Source organism: Leuresthes tenuis, unplaced genomic scaffold, assembly GCF_036924035.1.
Source record: "Leuresthes tenuis unplaced genomic scaffold, fLeuTen1.0.hap1 SCAF_12, whole genome shotgun sequence".
Classification (NCBI taxonomy): domain Eukaryota; kingdom Metazoa; phylum Chordata; class Actinopteri; order Atheriniformes; family Atherinopsidae; genus Leuresthes; species Leuresthes tenuis.
Window position 1 is genome coordinate 12,411,291 of NW_027325366.1, and position 18,293 is coordinate 12,429,583.

At 43.6% G+C, this 18,293-nt stretch overlaps 4 non-coding genes across 4 annotated transcripts; 2 read left to right on the forward strand and 2 right to left on the reverse strand.

Moving 5' to 3' along the window:
• Window positions 1-1,505: 1,505 nt before the first annotated feature.
• Window positions 1,506-1,696, reverse strand: LOC140320408 (U2 spliceosomal RNA). Its single transcript, XR_011918260.1, has one exon. It is a non-coding gene; the product is annotated as a U2 spliceosomal RNA (small nuclear RNA).
• Window positions 1,697-2,012: 316 nt separating this feature from the next.
• LOC140265771 (U5 spliceosomal RNA) lies at window positions 2,013-2,126 on the reverse strand. Its single transcript, XR_011906465.1, has one exon. It is a non-coding gene; the product is annotated as a U5 spliceosomal RNA (small nuclear RNA).
• Window positions 2,127-17,386: 15,260 nt separating this feature from the next.
• Window positions 17,387-17,500, forward strand: LOC140265802 (U5 spliceosomal RNA). Its single transcript, XR_011906493.1, has one exon. It is a non-coding gene; the product is annotated as a U5 spliceosomal RNA (small nuclear RNA).
• A 316-nt stretch (window positions 17,501-17,816) lies between these two features.
• On the forward strand, window positions 17,817-18,007 carry LOC140320481 (U2 spliceosomal RNA). The gene has a single exon (XR_011918327.1). It is a non-coding gene; the product is annotated as a U2 spliceosomal RNA (small nuclear RNA).
• Window positions 18,008-18,293: the final 286 nt, after the last annotated feature.

The window sequence follows — 18,293 nt, forward strand, 5'->3', positions numbered from 1 at the left end:
TGCAGAGGAAGCCCCCGGAAAGAGCCCCCATAAGCATAGGGCAGAGGCCCTCCGGGAGCCAGGGGCAACTGCCCACCGACGTCGCCAGGCCCCAGCCGCCCAGACATGGGCCGTGCACTGGATCCGGGCCCCAGGAGCCCGAGCGCCCCCAAACCCCCCGGCAGAGGCCCCACCCAATACCCAGGAGGGCCAAGCACCCCAGACAGCCACACAGTGGGTCAGCGCCTGCCCCAGCACCCCTGGCCAAGTGCCCTGGGAGTCAAGACGTGCCCACAGGTGGGTGAAGTCGCGAGCAGCGGAGAGAGGCCACGCCGCCCCCCCCATCGGGAGAAGCACAGGCAGGCCAGGCGACAGCAAGTCCAAGATCCAGGCCCAATCATTACCACACACACTTTCATGTCCCATACATCCACACGTCCTCCCTCCCTCGACTCCGCTGGGGTGTAGTGCAGCGGGCACACAAGGGGGCCAGCAGCCCCCCAGCCACCACAGACCCCAAACCAGCAGAACAATTAATTAATCCTCTTGGCCCCTCCCGCCCCGAGCAGCAACCAGGAAGCAGGGGTGTGCGAAGAAGACCCCTCCCCTCACCCTTCTGGCTCTTCAATATTTTCTAATAGTGAGCAATTAAAATTGAGGGGCAGCCAAACTTGTAGAACTGGGAGCGTGGCCCTCTGGGCAGCCTACATACCCAAAGAGCCCCGCCCACCAGATGCCACTCAGTGTAACCACCCCCCAAGACCTAATGTGTGTGTGTGAGTGTGTTTGATAAGTAGTAATGTCTAAGGTGTAATTAAAACAGGGGTGGGAACTGCAGAGTGCAACTACTGCAGAGTCCACTACACCCCACCGAACACACACGCCCCCAAAACCCTTCATGTGTGAGTGTGTGCTGTGTACAGGAGCCAGAAGGGAGAGGGGTATGGGGATATACACTGGGGGCAGCCAGGGACTGGCTGCAATAGGCATCCCCGCTACCAGGGAGCCAACACAGGACAGGAGGGCCTGATGTCCACCAGGCTCGGGGCCTGCAGCGACCATATTCTGGGAGCTACTGTATCCCCAGAAGGTACCCATCCCGCCCCACCCCACTCAACCCAACCCCACTCCGGAGGACCTCTACAAAAAACAAACAAACAACAACAAAAAACAAACAAACAAACCACCCGGTCACACCAGTCGCAGCAGCCCGGGCCTGAGACCCACCATCACCCAGGCCCCCCCAGGCCCCCCCTCAACAGGTGCGCTCTTGTGAAAAAGCAAACAGCGGCAGCAACAAAAACACAACGGGAACACCGTATTGAGGCTTTGTTCTGACCGCTCATTTGGTATGGCGTTTCTTTCAAGCAATTCTCCCGGTTAGCCCGCACTCGGCTCGCTCCCAGAGCCGTGTTAAAGTCTACTTCGCATTCACTCTCTTTTCTCAGCAGACTAAAAGAAAGTTTCATCTTGGGCTCCCTGAAACTTGCATCCTGCACCGCTGTTTGCTTTTTCACAAGAGTAGAGAAGAGCGCACCGTTCCCAGCGGCACTGCAGTACGGGGTCAATGCTTGGAGTGAACGGAGCAAGCTACTTTTTCAACTCCTATTGCTAAAAATCCATTTAATATGTAGTCCTCGTATAGAGGACATATCAGATATTAAACTGATAAGAACAGATACTACACTTGATCTTAGCCAAAAGGCCGAGAAGCGACAACTGTCCACTGGTTCACGTCCGAGGGCCCTTCCTGGCACAATGCGCACTTGTCCGCTAACACCCCTGTTCTTTTTATGGCCATAGGTGGCCAGAGTGTCACTTTGCTCCTCCGCCCGCCTGCTGCACTGAGCACTCTTCAGCCCTTTTAAATGGTATAACTTTGCACTCCCGCACGCTCCAGCAAGCACCATTCAAGCAACAACTTTGCACTCCAGCTTCGAACATCGGCACAGTCGCAACAAGTAAGGCGACTCTACTCAGAGAAGTCACTCTGCACAGTAACAAGATTTCTTTTGCACAGACAGAAAGGGCTTCACCCGCAAAGGTAAAGCCTGCCAAAAATATAAACAACTCATTAGTGCTGCTCTCCACAGAAGTCTTTAGTAAAAGGCGAAAGACTTGTACGTTATGAAGAGAAACCAGAGTACGATTATCCGTCACTGCGGGAGCAGGGCATCAGGCTAGTTGGCATAGCCACCTGCCCCATGGTGAGCTTTGCTTGGTTGAGACGCTTGCTTCCCCCCCCCCCCCCCCCCTTGCTCCTCGGCTGACCAAGTAGGAACAATCGGGCCCTATTCGATGGCTGCCTTGTCTTTTACTCTGTGCAAAAGACAAGGCAGCAACAAAAACACCACGGGAAAACCGTATTGAGGCTTTGTTCTGACCGCACATTCGGTGTCGCGTTTCTTTCAAGCAATTCTCCCGGTTAGCCCGCACTCGGCTCGCTCCCAGAGCCGTGTTAAAGTCTACTTCGCATTCACTCTCTTTTCTCAGCAGACTCTTGGGATTTTATCAATAAAATGCATTACTTCACTCAAACTATGTTAAAACTGATTTGTCCTTCATATTTACCATGTCTTGAAAGATTTAAACAAAAAAAAACAACGTTGTACTTTGCAGTAAAAGAAATAGCAAATCTAAAGTTTCAGGAATCCGAGAATAAGCTTACTTTCATGAGTTCTTCACGATTTCGGATTTTGCTATAAAATGAATTCCTTCACTCAAACTAAATTAAAACTGCTAAACCGCTAATCTGTTACATGTAAGGCAGATGTCAAATTCACCGAATTAGGATTATTCGGTATTCGGCCAATCGAGCTGTAGCAGCTTCGGTAAAAGAGTATAAGTTGAAGAGTTTGTGAATAAAGGTGTGCGCACACATAGTGAGCTGTAGGAAAATAGGCAGGGAGCAATGCCGGCTGGGGTATATGTTCTTGTATGTTGTCTGACTGTTTGATTTGAATGTGTTGTGTAAGTGTCCTGTTGAATGTTACATGTTTGGGCTTTGACACGCTTCACTGTGGTTGTTAACTGTGTGGTGTGTCCTGAAATGTTTTATGTTTGGGCTGTGTGACATGCTTAATGCTTGTCAGTAGCTACCCACTTATTCATATATAGCAACTGACAACGTAAGAAGTCCGGGCATACTTTGATAGAGTAGTTGTAGAAGTATCCTTATTGATAATAGATAAACTAATTCATAGTGATAGAACAGTAGATGAACAGGTGCCTGCACATGTCTCACGAAAATAAAATGGGTGTATGATTGCTGACGGCAGAGCAATACTGCCAAACTTATGAGTTCTTGTGGCAAACTTGATTCAGTGTCTTGACGTGTATACGCTGTTTCGCTGACTTGATTGTCACAAGAAACAAAGTGTGTTTGATAAGATCCGACCATTTTATTACGGGAGGATCAGTATGTATGGATTCTGATGTGACTGATAAACCCATTCGTATCGTAAGCATAATCTAATACGTGAGACAACGCCCTGGCACACAATCAAAAAAAAAAAGAGAGAGCGGTTTTGTGTCCCCACAGTCCATAATGTAGAAAAGAGAGAAAAAAGCCTTTCTGATTTGGTGTGTGTCATCACAGTGCAGAGTGTAGAGAAAAGAGAGAAAAGAAAGCCGTTTTTGTGTCACGGGTGTTGTGACTTAGACACACACATTTCTGAATTGAGAAAGGAAATTATTTTAGAGGAAGCACTAGAGTTTAGATCCCACATTTGTTGATAGGCATTCATTTATTTCTTCACTTCTGATGAAGTTTCAACAATAAACAACAAACTTTGTATTATGAGAAAGAACCAGACTCATTCTTCAGGAATCCGAAAATAAGCTCTATTTTACGAGTTATGCACGAATTCGGATTCTCCTATAAAACGAATTCCTTAACTCTAACCAAGTTAAGACTGCTTTGTCCTTCATATTTATTCATGTCTAATCAAGTTTCAACGATAAACAACGTTGTACTTTGTAGAATGAGAAAGAACTTCTTCAGCAATAAGCATCTCTCGACATATGACGAAATACAGATTTTGCTATAAAATTAATTCCTTCTATCAGCCTGACTTAAAACTGTTTGTCCTTCTTATTTATCCACTTCAAATCAAGTTTCAACAATTAAAAAAATGTTGTAGTTTGAGAAAAAACAACTTAATCTTAAGCAATCAGTAGGGTAAGAAAGGGTAAGAAAAGGTGCAAATGCCAACCATACATCACTAAAAGGTGGAGCGGAAGTATTCGGCTGCAAGTAGGTGCGAATGCCTGACAATGTATGATCAAAAGAGGGAGCGGAGGTTTTCGGCTGCAAGGTCTGAATGTCCAACCATAATTTGTAAAAACCGGGGAAGAAAAGGCTAGAAAGCCCGACTATACACCATCAAAAGTGGGAGCGGAGGTTTTCGGCTGCAAGTAGGTGTGAATGTTCGACCATAATTTGTAAAAAGCGGGTAAGAAAAGGTTCGAATGCCCGACTATATATTAACCAAAGCAGGAGGAGAGGTCTTCGGATAAGAGTGGGTGAGAATTTACAACCATAATCTATAAAATGCGGTGAAAAAAAAGGTGTCAATACCCCATAGAACACTAAAAGGTAGAGCGGAAGTGTTCGGCTGCAAGAAGGTGTGAATGTCTGACCATAGTTTGTAAAAAGCGGGTAAGAAAAGGTTCGAATGCCCTAACATACACCATCAAAGGAGGGAGCGGAGGTGTTCCGCTGCAAGAAGGTGTGAATGTCCGACCATAGTTGGCAAAAAGCAGGTAAGAAAAGGTTAAAATACCCGATTGTACACAATCAATAGCGGGAGCAGAGTTGTTCCGCTACTAAAAGGTGTGAAAGTCCGACCATGGTTTGTAAAAAGCGGGTAAGAAAAGGTGCGAATGCCCGACAATGTATGATCAAAAGAGGGAGCGGAGGTTTTCGGCTGAAACAAGGTCTGAATGTCCATCCATATTTTGTAAAAATCTGGGAAGAAAAGGCTCGAAAGCCCGACTATACACCATCAACAGCTGGAGCGGAGGTGTTCAGCTGCAAGAAGGTCTGAATGTCCATCAATAATTGCTAGAAAACATGGAAGAGAATTTTCGAATATCAAACCGCACATGATCATAAGCGGCAGAGGAGGTGTTCAAATGCAAGAAGGTGTGAATGTCCACCCATAATTACTGCAAAATGGGTAAGAAAAGGTACGAATGCCCAACCATACATGATCCTAACAGGGAGCGGAGGTGTTTGGCTGCGACGAGGTGTGTATGTCCACCCATAATTAATGAAAAGCGGGCAACAAGTAGGTTTGAATACCCATCATCAAAAGCAGGAGTGGATGTGTTCGGCTACAAGAAGGTTTGAATGTCTGACCATAGTTGGTAAAAAGCGGGTAAGAAAAGGTTCGAATGCCCAAACATACACCATCAAAGGAGGGAGCGGAGGTGTTCCGCTGTAAGAAGGTGTGAATGTCCAACCATAATTGGCAAAAAGCAGGTAAGAAAAGGTTAAAATACCCTATTGTACACAATCAATAGCGGGAGCAGAGTTGTTCCGCTACTAAAAGGTGTGAAAGTCCGACCATGAATTGTAAAAAGCGGGTAAGAAAAGGTGCGAATGCCCGACAATGTATGATCAAAAGAGGGAGCGGAGGTTTTCGGCTGCAAGAAGGTCTGAATGTCCACCCATAATTACTGAAAAATGGGTAAGAAAAGGTGCGAAAGCCCAACCGCACATGATCATAAGCGGAAGCGGAGGTGTTCGGCTGCAAGATATTGTGAACGTCCGACCAAAGTTTGTAAAAAGCAGTTAAGAAAAGGTTCGAATATCTAACCAAACATAATCAAAAGCGGGAGCAGAGCTGTTCGACTGGAAGTAGGTGTGAATGTCAGATCATAATTTGCAAAAAGCTGATGAGAAAGGGTGAGAATGCCCGACTATACACCATCAAATGCGGTAGCGGAGTTATTCGGCTGTGAGTAGGTGTGAATCTCCAACCATAATTGCTGAAAAATGTGTTAGAAAAGGTAAAAATGCCGGTCCATACATCATCAAAATCGGGAGAGGTGGTGTTCAGATGCAAGAAGGTCTAAATGTCCATCAATAATTGCTAGAAAACATGAAAGAAAATTTTCGAAAATCAAACCACACATGATCATAAATGGGAGAGGAGGTGTTCAGCTGCAAGAAAGTGTGAATGTCAACCCATAATACCTGAAAAATGGGTAAAAAAAAGGTAGGAATGCCCAACCATACATCATCAAAAGCAGGAGTGGAAGTGTTCGGCTACAAGAAGGTGTGAACGTCCAACCAAAGTTTGTAAAAAGCAGTTAAGAAAAGGTTCGAATATCCAACCAAACATAATCAAAAGCGGGAGCAGAGCTGTTCGACTGCAAGTAGGTGTGAATGTCAGATCATAATTTGCAAAAAGCTGATGAGAAAGGGTGAGAATGCCCGACTATACACCATCAAATGCGGGAGCGGAGTTGTTCGGCTGTGAGTAGGTGTGAATCTCCGACCATAATTGCTGAAAAATGTGTTAGAAAAGGTAAGAATGCCGGTCCATACATCATCAAAAGCGAGAGAGGTTGTGTTCGGCTGCAAGTAGGTGTGACTGTTCGACTAAAGTTTGTAAAAAGTGGGTAAGACAAGGTGCGAATGCCTGACAATGTATGATCAAAAGCGGGAGCGGAGGTGTTCAGCTGCAAGAAGGTCTACATGTCCATCAATAATTGCTAGAAAACATGAAAGAAACTTTTCGAAAATCAAACCGCACATGATCATAAGTGGGATAGGAGGTGTTCAGCTGCAAGGTGTGAATGTCCACCAATAATTCCTGAAAAATGGGCAAAAAAAAGGTGTGAATGCCCAACCATACATCATCAAAAGCAGGAGTGGAAGTGTTCGGCTACAAGAAGGTGTGAATGTCCAACCAAAATATGTAAAAAGCAGTTAAGAAAAGGTTCGAATATCCAACCAAACATAATCAAAAGCGGGAGCAGAGCTTTTCGTCTGCAAGTAGGTGTGAATGTCAGATCATAATTTGCGAAAAGCTGATGAGAAAGGGTGAGAATGCCCGACTATACATCATCAAATGCGGGAGCGGAGTTGTTCGGCTGTGAGTAGGTGTGAATCTCCGACCATAATTGCTGAAAAATGTGTTAGAAAAGGTAAAAATGCCGGTCCATACATCATCAAAAGCGAGAGAGGTTGTGTTCGGCTGCAAGTAGGTGTGAATGTCCAGCAATAATTACTCACAAACGGGTAAGAAAAGGTAGTATTGCCAGACCATATATGATCAAAACAGGGAGCGGAGGTGGTTCAGCTGCAAGAAGGTTTGAATGTCCGACTAAAGTTCAAATATATTAAAGAAAGCGGGAGGAGAGGTCTTCGGATGAGAGTGGTTGAAAATTTCCGACCATAATGTATAAAATGCGGTGAAAAAAAGGTGTGATAGAACACTAAAAGGTGGAGCGGAAGTGTTCGGCTGCAAGAAGGTGTGAATGTCCGACTATATTTGGTGAAAAGCAGGTGAAGCAAGGTCTGAATGCCCAACCTTACATCATCAAAAGCGAGATCAGAGGTGTTTGGCTGCAAGAAGGCCATAGTTTGCCAAAAGTGGGTAAGGTGCGAATGTCCGACTAAATATCAACAAAATTTGGGGCAGAGGTCTTCGGATGCAAGTGGGTGTGAATGTCCATTAATAATTGCTTTAAAACATGAAATAAAATTTTCGAATATCAAACCTTACATGATCATTAGCGGGAGAGGAGGTGTTCAGCTGCAAGAAGATGTAAATATCCACCCATAATTACTGAAAAATGGGTAGGAAAAGATGCGAATGTCCAACCATAAATCATCAAAAGCAGGAGTGGAGTTGTTCAGCTACAAGAAGGTATGAAAGTCCAACCACGGTTTGTAAAAAGCGGGTAAGAGAAGGTTCGAATACCCGAATATATACCATCAAAAGCGGAAGCGGGGGTGTTCGGCTGCAAGAAGGTGTGAACGTCCGACCAAAGTTTGTAAAAAGCAGTTAAGAAAAGGTTTGAATATCCAACCGAACATAATCAAAAGCGGGAGCAGAGCTGTTCGACTGCAAGTAGGTGTGAATGTCAGATCATAATTGCTGAAAAATGTGATAGAAAAGACTAGAATGCCGGACAATACATCATCAAAAGCGGGAGAGGTGGTTTTTTCGGCTGCAAGTAGGTGTGAATGTCCAGCCATAATTACTCACAAACGGGGGAAGAAAAGGTAGTATTTCCAGACCACACATGATCAAAACAGGGAATGGAGGTGGTTCAGCTGCAAGGTGTGAATGTCTGACTAAAGTTTGTAAAAACCGTGTAAGACAAGGGGCGAATGCCCGACAATGTATGATCAAAAGAGGGAGCGGAGGTTTTCGGCTGCAAGGTCTGAATGTCCAACCATAATTTGTAAAAATCGGGGAAGAAAAGGCTCGAAAGCCCGACTATACACCATCAAAAGCGGGAGCAGAGGTGTTCAGGTGCAAGAAGGTCTGAATGTCCGACCAATAATTACTGAAAAATGGGTAAGAAAAGGTTTGAATGCCCGACTATACACCATCAAAAGCGGAAGCGGAGGTGTTCGGCTGCAAGACGGTGTGAATGTCCGACCAAAGTTTGTAAAAAGCATTAAGAAAATGTTCGAATATCCAACCAAACATAATCAAAAGCGGGAGCAGAGCTGTTCGACTGCAAGTAGGTGTGAATATCAGATCATAATTTGCAAAAAGCTGATGAGAAAGGGTGAGAATGCCCGACTATACACTATCAAATGTGGGAGCGGAGGTGTTCGTCTGTGAGTAGGTGTGAATGTCCGACCATAATTGCTGAAAAATGTGTTAGAAAAGGTAAGAATGCCGGACCATATATCATCAAAAGCGGGAGAGGTTGTGTTCGGCTGCTAGAAGGTGTGAATGTCCAGCCATAATTACTCACAAACGGGTAAGAAAAGGTACTATTGCCAGACCATATATGATCAAAACAGGGAGCGGAGGTGGTTCAGCTGCAAGAAGGTTTGAATGTCCGACTAAAGTTTGTAAAAAGCGGGTAAGACAAGGTGTGAATGCCCGACAATGTATGATCAAAAGAGGAGCGGAGGTTTTCGGCTGCAAGAAGGTCTGAATGTCCAAGCCATAATTACTGAAAAATGGGTAAGAAAAGGTGCGAAAGCCCAACCGCACATGATCATAAGTGGATGAGAAGGTGTTCGACTGCAAGTAGGTGTGAATGTAAGATCATAATTTGTAAAAAGTGGGTAAGAAAAGGTAAGAATGCCCAACCATAAATTATCAAAAGCGGCAGCAGAGTTTCGGCTGGTATTTATCAGTGTCTAGATAGATTTCAACAAAAAACAACGTTGTGTTTTGCAGTAAAAGAAAGTGCAAATCAAAAGTTTAAGGAATCCGAGAATAAGCTTATTTTCATGAGTTCTGCACGATTTCGGATTTTATGTATAAAATGAATTTCTTCACGCAAACTAAGTTAACACTGCTTTGTCCTTCATATGTACCCATTTCTACATATATTTCAAGCATAAACTTCCTCATATTACCCTGAATGAGAAAGAGCCACACTTGTGATTAAGCCATACCTCCCTTTTGAGGAGTTCTGCATGATTTGGGATTTTATCTATAAAATTAATTCCTTCACTCAAACTATGTTAAAACGGCTTTTACCTTCATATTTATCAATGTCTCGATAGATTTAAACAAAAAAACAACGTTGTACTTTGCAGTAAAAGAAAGAGCCAATCAAAAGTTTTAGGAATCCGAGAATAAGCTTATTTTCATGAGTTCTGCACGATTTCGGATTTTATGTATAAAATGAATTCATTCACTCAAACCAAGTTAAAACTGCTTTTTCCTTCATATTTATCAATGTCTAGATCGACTTCAACAAAGAACAACATTGTATTTTGCAGTAGAAGAAAGAGCAACACTGAAGGATCAGGAATCCGAGAATAAGCTTATTTTCTTAAGGGCAAGTGGGAACTGCTTTGTCCTTCATATTTATCAATGTGTAGATGGATTTCAACTTCTTCTACTGCAAAGTCCAATGTTTTTCTTTGTTGAAGTCGATCTAGACATTGATGAATATGGAAGGACAAAGCAGTTTTAACTTGGTTTGAGCAAAGCAATTCATTTTATAGCAAAATCCGAAATCGTGCAGAACTCATGAAAGCAGGCTTATACTCGGATTCCTGAAACTTTAGATTTGCTCTTTCTTTTACTGCAAAGTACAACGTTGTTTTTTTGTTTAAGTATTTCTAGACATAGTAAATATGAAGGACAAATCAGTTTTAACATAGTTTGAGTGAAGTAATGCATTTTATAAGCAAAATCCCAAATCATGCAGAACTCACGAAATGCTTTTTCTCGCTTTTCACTGCTTTTTACAAACTTTGGTCGGACGTTCACACCTTCTTGCATCCGAACACCTCCGCTTCCGCTTTTGATGATGTATATTCGGGCATTCGAACCTTTTTTTACCCGCTTTTTACAAACCATTGTCGGACTTTCACACCTTCTTGCAGCCGAACACCACCTCTCCCGCTTTTGATGATGTATGGTCCAGTATTCTTACCTTTTCTAACACATTTTTCAGCAATTATGGTCGGACATTCACACCTACTCACAGCTGGACACCTCCGCTCCCGCTTTTGATCATACAATGTCGGGACATCACTCCTTGTCTTACCAGCTTTTTACAAACTTTAGTCGAACATTCACACCTTCTTGCAGCTGAACACCTCCGCTCCCGCTTTTGATGATGTATAGTCGGGCTTTCAAGCCTTTTCTTACCCGGTTTTTACAAATTATGGTTGGACATTCAGACCTTGCAGCCGAACACCTCCGCTCTCTCTTTTGATCATACATTGTTGGGCATTCGCACCTTGTCTTACCCACTTTTTACAAACTATAGTCAGACATTCACACATTGCAGCTGAACCTCCGCTCCCTGTTTTGATCATGTATGGTCTGGCAATACTACCTTTTCTTCCCCCGTTTGTGAGTAATTATGGCTGGACATTCACACCTACTTGCAGTCGAACAGCTCTGCTCCCGCTTTTGATTATGTTTGGTTGGATATTCGAACCTTTTCTTAACTGCTTTTTACAAACCATGGTCGGACTTTCACACCTTCTTGTAGCCGAACAACTCCGCTCCCGCTATTGATTGTGTACAGTCGGGTATTTTAACCTTTTCTTACCCGCTTTTTACCAACTATGGTCGGACATTCACACCGTCTTACAGCGGAACACCTCCGCTCCCGCTTTTTATGGTGTATAGTCGGGCATTTGAACCTTTTCTTACCCGCTATTTACAAACTATGGTAGGACATTCAAACCTTCGTGTATCCGAAAACCTCCGCTCTCTCTTTTGATCATACATTGTCGGACATTCGCACCTTTTCTTACCCGCTTTTTACAAACCATGGTCGGACTGTCACACCTTCTTGTAGCCGAACACATCCGCTCCCGCTATTGATTGTGTACAGTCGGGTATTTTAACCTTTTCTTACCCGCTTTTTACCAAGTATGGTCGGACATTCACACCTTCGTACAGCGGAACACCTCCGCTCCCTCTTTTGATGGTGTATGTTCGGGCATTCAAACCTTTTCTTACCCGCTTTTTCCAAACTATGGTCGGCTATTCACAGCTTCCTCTCCACCATACTTGTACGGTGGGATATTCACACCCACTTGCATCCGAAAACCTCCGCCCCAAATTTTGTTGATATTTAGTCGGACATTCGCACCTTACCCGCTTTTGGCAAACTATGGCCTTCTTGCAGCCAAACAACTCTGATCTTGCTTTTGATGATGTAAGGTTGGGCATTCAGACCTTGCTTCACCTGCTTTTCACCAAATATAGTCGGACATTCACACCTTCTTGCAGCCGAACACTTCCGCTCCACCTTTTAGTGTTCTATCACACCTTTTTTTTCACCGCATTTTATACATTATGGTTGGAAATTTTCAACCACTTTCATCCGAAGACTTCTCCTCCCGCTTTTGTTAATATATTTGAACTTTAGTCGGACATTCAAACCTTCTTGCAGCTGAACCACCTCCGCTCCCTGTTTTGATCATATATGGTCTGGCAATACTACCTTTTCTTACCCGTTTGTGAGTAATTATGGCTGGACATTCACACCTACTTGCAGCCGAACACAACCTCTCTCGCTTTTGATGATGTATGGACCGGCATTTTTACCTTTTCTAACACATTTTTCAGCAATTATGGTCGGAGATTCACACCTACTCACAGCCGAAAAACTCCGCTCCCGCATTTGATGATGTATAGTCGGGCATTCTCACCCTTTCTCATCAGCTTTTTGCAAATTATGATCTGACATTCACACCTACTTGCAGTCGAACAGCTCTGCTCCCGCTTTTGATTATGTTTGGTTGGATATTCGAACCTTTTCTTAACTGCTTTTTACATATTTTGGTTGGACGTTCACACCTTCTTGTAGCCGAACACTTCCACTCCTGCTTTTGATGATGTATGGTTGGGCATTCACACCTTTTCTTTGCCCATTTTTCAGGAATTATGGGTGGACATTCACACCTTGCAGCTGAACACCTCCTATCCCACTTATGATCATGTGCGGTTTGATTTTCGAAAAGTTTCTTTCATGTTTTCTAGCAATTATTGATGGACATGTAGACCTTCTTGCAGCTGAACACCTCCGCTCCCGCTTTTGATCATACATTGTCAGGCATTCGCACCTTGTCTTACCCACTTTTTACAAACTTTAGTCGAACAGTCACACCTTTTTGCAGCCGAACACCACCTCTACCGCTTTTGATGATGTATGGTCCAGCATTCTTACCTTTTCTAACACATTCTTCAGCAATTATGGTCGGACATTCACACCTACTCAAAGCCGAACACCTCCGCTCCCGCATTTGATGGTCTATAGTCGGGCAATCTACAGCGGAAAAGAATCATTCTTATGTTTGGTTAGATATTCGAACCTTTTCTTACCCGCTTTTTACAAACTATGGTGAGACATTCAAACCTTCTTGTAGCCGAACACATCCACTCCTGCTTTTGATGATGGGTATTCAAACCTACTTGTTGCCCGCTTTTCAGTAATTATGGGTGGACATACACACCTACTTGCAGCCGAACACCACTTTTCCCGCTTTTGATGATGTATGGTCCGGCATTCTAGTCTTTTCTAACACATTTTTCAGCAATTATGGTTTGACATTCACACCTACTCACAGCCGAACACTTCCGCTCCCGCATTTGATGGTGTATAGTCGGGCATTCTCACCCTTTCTCATCAGCTTTTTGCAAATTATGATCTGACATTCACACCTACTTGCAGTCGAACAGCTCTGCTCCCGCTTTTGATTATGTTTGGTTGGATATTCGAAACTTTTCTTCACTGCTTTTTACAAACTTTGGTCGGACGTTCACACCTTCTTGCAGCCGAACACCTCCGCTTCCGCTTTTGATGGTATATATTCGGGCATTCGAACCTTTTCTTACCCGCTTTTTACAAACCATGGTCGGACTTTCACAACTTCTTGTAGCCGAACAACTCCGCTCCCGCTATTGATTGTGTACAGTCGGGTATTTTAACCTTTTCTTACCCGCTTTTTACCAACTATTGTTGGACATTCACACCGTCTTACAGCGGAACACCTCCGCTCCCTCTTTTGATGGTGTATGTTCGGGCATTCGAACCTTTTCTTACCCGCATTTTACGAACTATGGTCGGACATTCAAACCTTCTTTTAGCCGAACACATCCACTCCTGCTTTTGATGATGTATGGTTGAGCATTCGCACCTTTTCTTACCCATTTTTTACAAACTATGGTCGGACATTCACACCTTCTTGCAGCTGAACACCTCCTCTCCCGCTTATGATGATGTGTGGTTTGATATTCGAAAATTTTCTTTCATGTTTTCTAGCAATTATTGATGGACATTCAGACCTTCTTGCAGCTGAACACCTCCGCTCCCGCTTTTGATGATGTATAGTCAGGCTTTCGAGCCTTTTCTTCCCCGGTTTTTACAAAATTATTGTTGGATATTCAGACCTTCTTGCAGCCGAACAACTCCGCTCCCGCTATTGATTGTGTACAGTCGGGTATTTTCACCTTTTCTTACCCGCTTTTTACCAACTATGGTCAGACATTCACACCTTCTTACAGTGGAACACCTCCGCTCCCTCTTTTGATGGTGTATGTTCGGGCATTTGAACCTTTTCTTACCCGCTTTTTACAAACTGTGGTCGGACATTAAAACCTTCTTGTAGCCGAACACATCCACTCCTGCTTTTGATGATGTATGGTTGCGCATTCGTACCTTTTCTTACCCATTTTGCAGTAATTATGGGTGGACATTCACACCTTTTTGCATTTTAACACCTCCTCTCCCGCTTATGATCATGTGCGGTTTGATATTCGAAAATTCTCTTCCATGTTTTCTAGCAATTATTGATGGACATTCAGACCTTCTTGCAGCTGAACACCTCCGCTCCAGCTGTTGATGGTGTATAGTCGGGCTTTCGAGCCTTTTCTTCCCAGATTTTTACAAAATATGGATGGACATTCAGACCTTGTTTCAGCCGAAAACCTCCGCTCCCTCTTTTGATCATACATTGTCGGGCATTCGCACCTTTTCTTACCCGCTTTTTACAAACCATGGTCGGACTTTCACACCTTTTAGTAGCGGAACAACTCTGCTCCCGCTATTGATTGTGTACAATCGGGTATTTTAACCTTTTCTTACCTGCTTTTTGCCAACTATGGTCGGACATTCACACCTTCTTACAGCGGAACACCTCCGCTCCCTCCTTTGATGGTGTATGTTCGGGCATTCGAACCTTTTCTTACCAGCTTTTTACAAACTATGGTCAGACATTCACACCTTCTTGCAGCCGAACACTTCCGCTCTACCTTTTAGTGTTCTATGGGGTATTCACACCTTTTTTTTCACCGCATTTTATAGATTATGGTTGTAAATTCTCACCCACTCTTATCCGAAGACCTCTCCTCCTGCTTTGGTTAATATATAGTCGGGCATTCGAACCTTTTCTTACCCGCTTTTTACAAATTATGGTCGAACATTCACACCTACTTGCAGCCGAACACCTCCGCTCCCGCTTTTGATGGTGTATAGTCGGGCTTTCGAGCCTTTTCTTCCCCGGTTTTTACAAATTATGGTTGGACATTCAGACCTTGCAGCCGAAAACCTCCGCTCCCTCTTTTGATCATACATTGTCAGGCATTCGCACCTACTTGCAGCCGAATACTTCCGCTCCACCTTTTAGTGATGTATGGTTGGCATTTGCACCTTTTCTTACCCTTTCTTACCCTACTGATTGCTTAAGATTAAGTTGTTTTTTCTCAAACTACAACATTTTTTTAATTGTTGAAACTTGATTTGAAGTGGATAAATAAGGAGGACAAACAGTTTTAAGTCAGGCTGATAGAAGGAATTAATTTTATAGCAAAATCTGTATTTCGTCATATGTCGAGAGATGCTTATTGCTGAAGAAGTTCTTTCTCATTCTACAAAGTACAACGTTGTTTATCGTTGAAACTTGATTAGACATGAATAAATATGAAGGACAAAGCAGTCTTAACTTGGTTAGAGTTAAGGAATTCGTTTTATAGGAGAATCCGAATTCGTGCATAACTCGTAAAATAGAGCTTATTTTCGGATTCCTGAAGAATGAGTCTGGTTCTTTCTCATAATACAAAGTTTGTTGTTTATTGTTGAAACTTCATCAGAAGTGAAGAAATAAATGAATGCCTATCAACAAATGTGGGATCTAAACTCTAGTGCTTCCTCTAAAATAATTTCCTTTCTCAATTCAGAAATGTGTGTGTGTAAGTCACAACACCCGTGACACCAAAACGGCTTTCTTTTCTCTCTTTTCTCTACACTCTGCACTGTGAGCACACACACCAAATCAGAAAGGCTTTTTTCTCTCTTTTCTACATTATGGACTGTGGGGACACAAAACCGCTCTCTCTTTTTTTTTTTTGATTGTGTGCCAGGGCGTTGTCTCACGTATTAGATTATGCTTACGATACGAATGGGTTTATCAGTCACATCAGAATCCATACATACTGATCCTCCCGTAATAAAATGGTCGGATCTTATCAAACACACTTTGTTTCTTGTGACAATCAAGTCAGCGAAACAGCGTATACACGTCAAGACACTGAATCAAGTTTGCCACAAGAACTCATAAGTTTGGCAGTATTGCTCTGCCGTCAGCAATCATACACCCATTTTATTTTCGTGAGACGTGCAGGCACCTGTTCATCTACTGTTCTATCACTATGAATTAGTTTATCTATTATCAATAAGGATACTTCTACAACTACTATCAAAGTATGTCCAGACTTCTTATGTTGTCAGTTGCTATATATGAATAAGTGGGTAGCTACTGACAAGCATTAAGCATGTCACACAGCCCAAACATATAACATTTCAGGACACACCACACAGTTAACAACCACAGTGAAGCGTGTCAAAGCCCAAACATGTAACATTCAACAGGACACTTACACAACACATTCAAATCAAACAGTCAGACAACATACAAGAACATATACCCCAGCCGGCATTGCTCCCTGCCTATTTTCCTACAGCTCACTATGTGTGCGCACACCTTTATTCACAAACTCTTCAACTTATACTCTTTTACCAAAGCTGCTACAGCTCGATTGGCCGAATACCCTTAGATCCTATTTTGGTGAATTTGACATCTGCCTTACATGTAACAGATTAGCGGTTTAGCAGTTTTAATTTAGTTTGAGTGAAGGAATTCATTTTATAGCAAAATCCGAAATCGTGAAGAACTCATGAGAGTCAGCTTATTTTCGGATTCCTGAAACTTTAGATTTGCTCTTTCTTTTACTGCAAAGTACAACGTTGTTTTTTTTTTTTGTTTAAATCTTTCTAGACATGGTAAATATGAAGGACAAAGCAGTTTTAACATAGTTTGAGTGAAGGAATTCATTTTATAGATAAAATCCCAAGAGTCTGCTGAGAAAAGAGAGTGAATGCGAAGTAGACTTTAACACGGCTCTAGGAGCGAGCCGAGTGTGGGCTAACCGGGAGAATTGCTTGAAAGAAACGCGACACCGAATGAGCGGTCAGAACAAAGCCTCAATACGGTGTTCCCGTGGTGTTTTTGTTGCTGCCTTGTCTTTTGCACAGAGTAAAAGACAAGGCAGCCATCGAATAGGGCCCGATTGTTCCTACTTGGTCAGCCGAGGAGCAAGGGGGGGTGGGGGGGTGGGGGGGGGGGGGGGGGGGGGGGGGGGAAGCGTCTCAACCAAGCAAAGCTCACCATGGGGAAGGTGGCTATGCCAACTAGCCTGATGCCCTGCTCCCGCAGTGACGGATAATCGTACTCTGGTTTCTCTTCATAACGTACAAGTCTTTCGCCTTTTACTAAAGACTTCTGTGGAGAGCAGCACTAATGAGTTGTTTCTATTTTTGGCAGGCTTTACCTTTGCGGGTGAAGCCCTTTCTGTCTGTGCAAAAGAAATCTTGTTACTGTGCAGAGTGACTTCTCTGAGTAGAGTCGCCTTACTTGTTGCGACTGTGCCGATGTTCGAAGCTGGAGTGCAAAGTTGTTGCTTGAATGGTGCTTGCTGGAGCGTGCGGGAGTGCAAAGTTATACCATTTAAAAGGGCTGAAGAGTGCTCAGTGCAGCAGGTGGGCGGAGGTGCAAAGTGACACTCTGGCCACCTATGGCCATAAAAAGAACAGGGGTGTTAGCGGACAAGTGCGCATTGTGCCAGGAAGGGCACTCGGACGTGAACCAGTGGACAGTTGTCGCTTCTCGGCCTTTTGGCTAAGATCAAGTGTAGTATCTGTTCTTATCAGTTTAATATCTGATATGTCCTCTATACGCGGACTACATATTAAATGGATTTTTAGCAATAGGAGTTGAAAAAGTAGCTTGCTCCGTTCACTCCAAGCATTGACCCCGTACTGCAGTGCCGCTGGGAACGGTGCGCTCTTCTCTACTCTTGTGAAAAAGCAAATAGCGGTGCAGGATGCAAGTTTCAGGGAGCCCAAGATGAAACTTTCTTTTAGTCTGCTGAGAAAAGAGAGTGAATGCGAAGTAGACTTTAACACGGCTCTGGGAGCGAGCCGAGTGCGGGCTAACCGGGAGAATTGCTTGAAAGAAACGCCATACCAAATGAGCGGTCAGAACAAAGCCTCAATACGGTGTTCCCGTTGTATTTTTGTTGCTGCCGCTGTTTACTTTTTCACAAGAGCGCACCTGTTGAGGGGGGGCTTGGGGG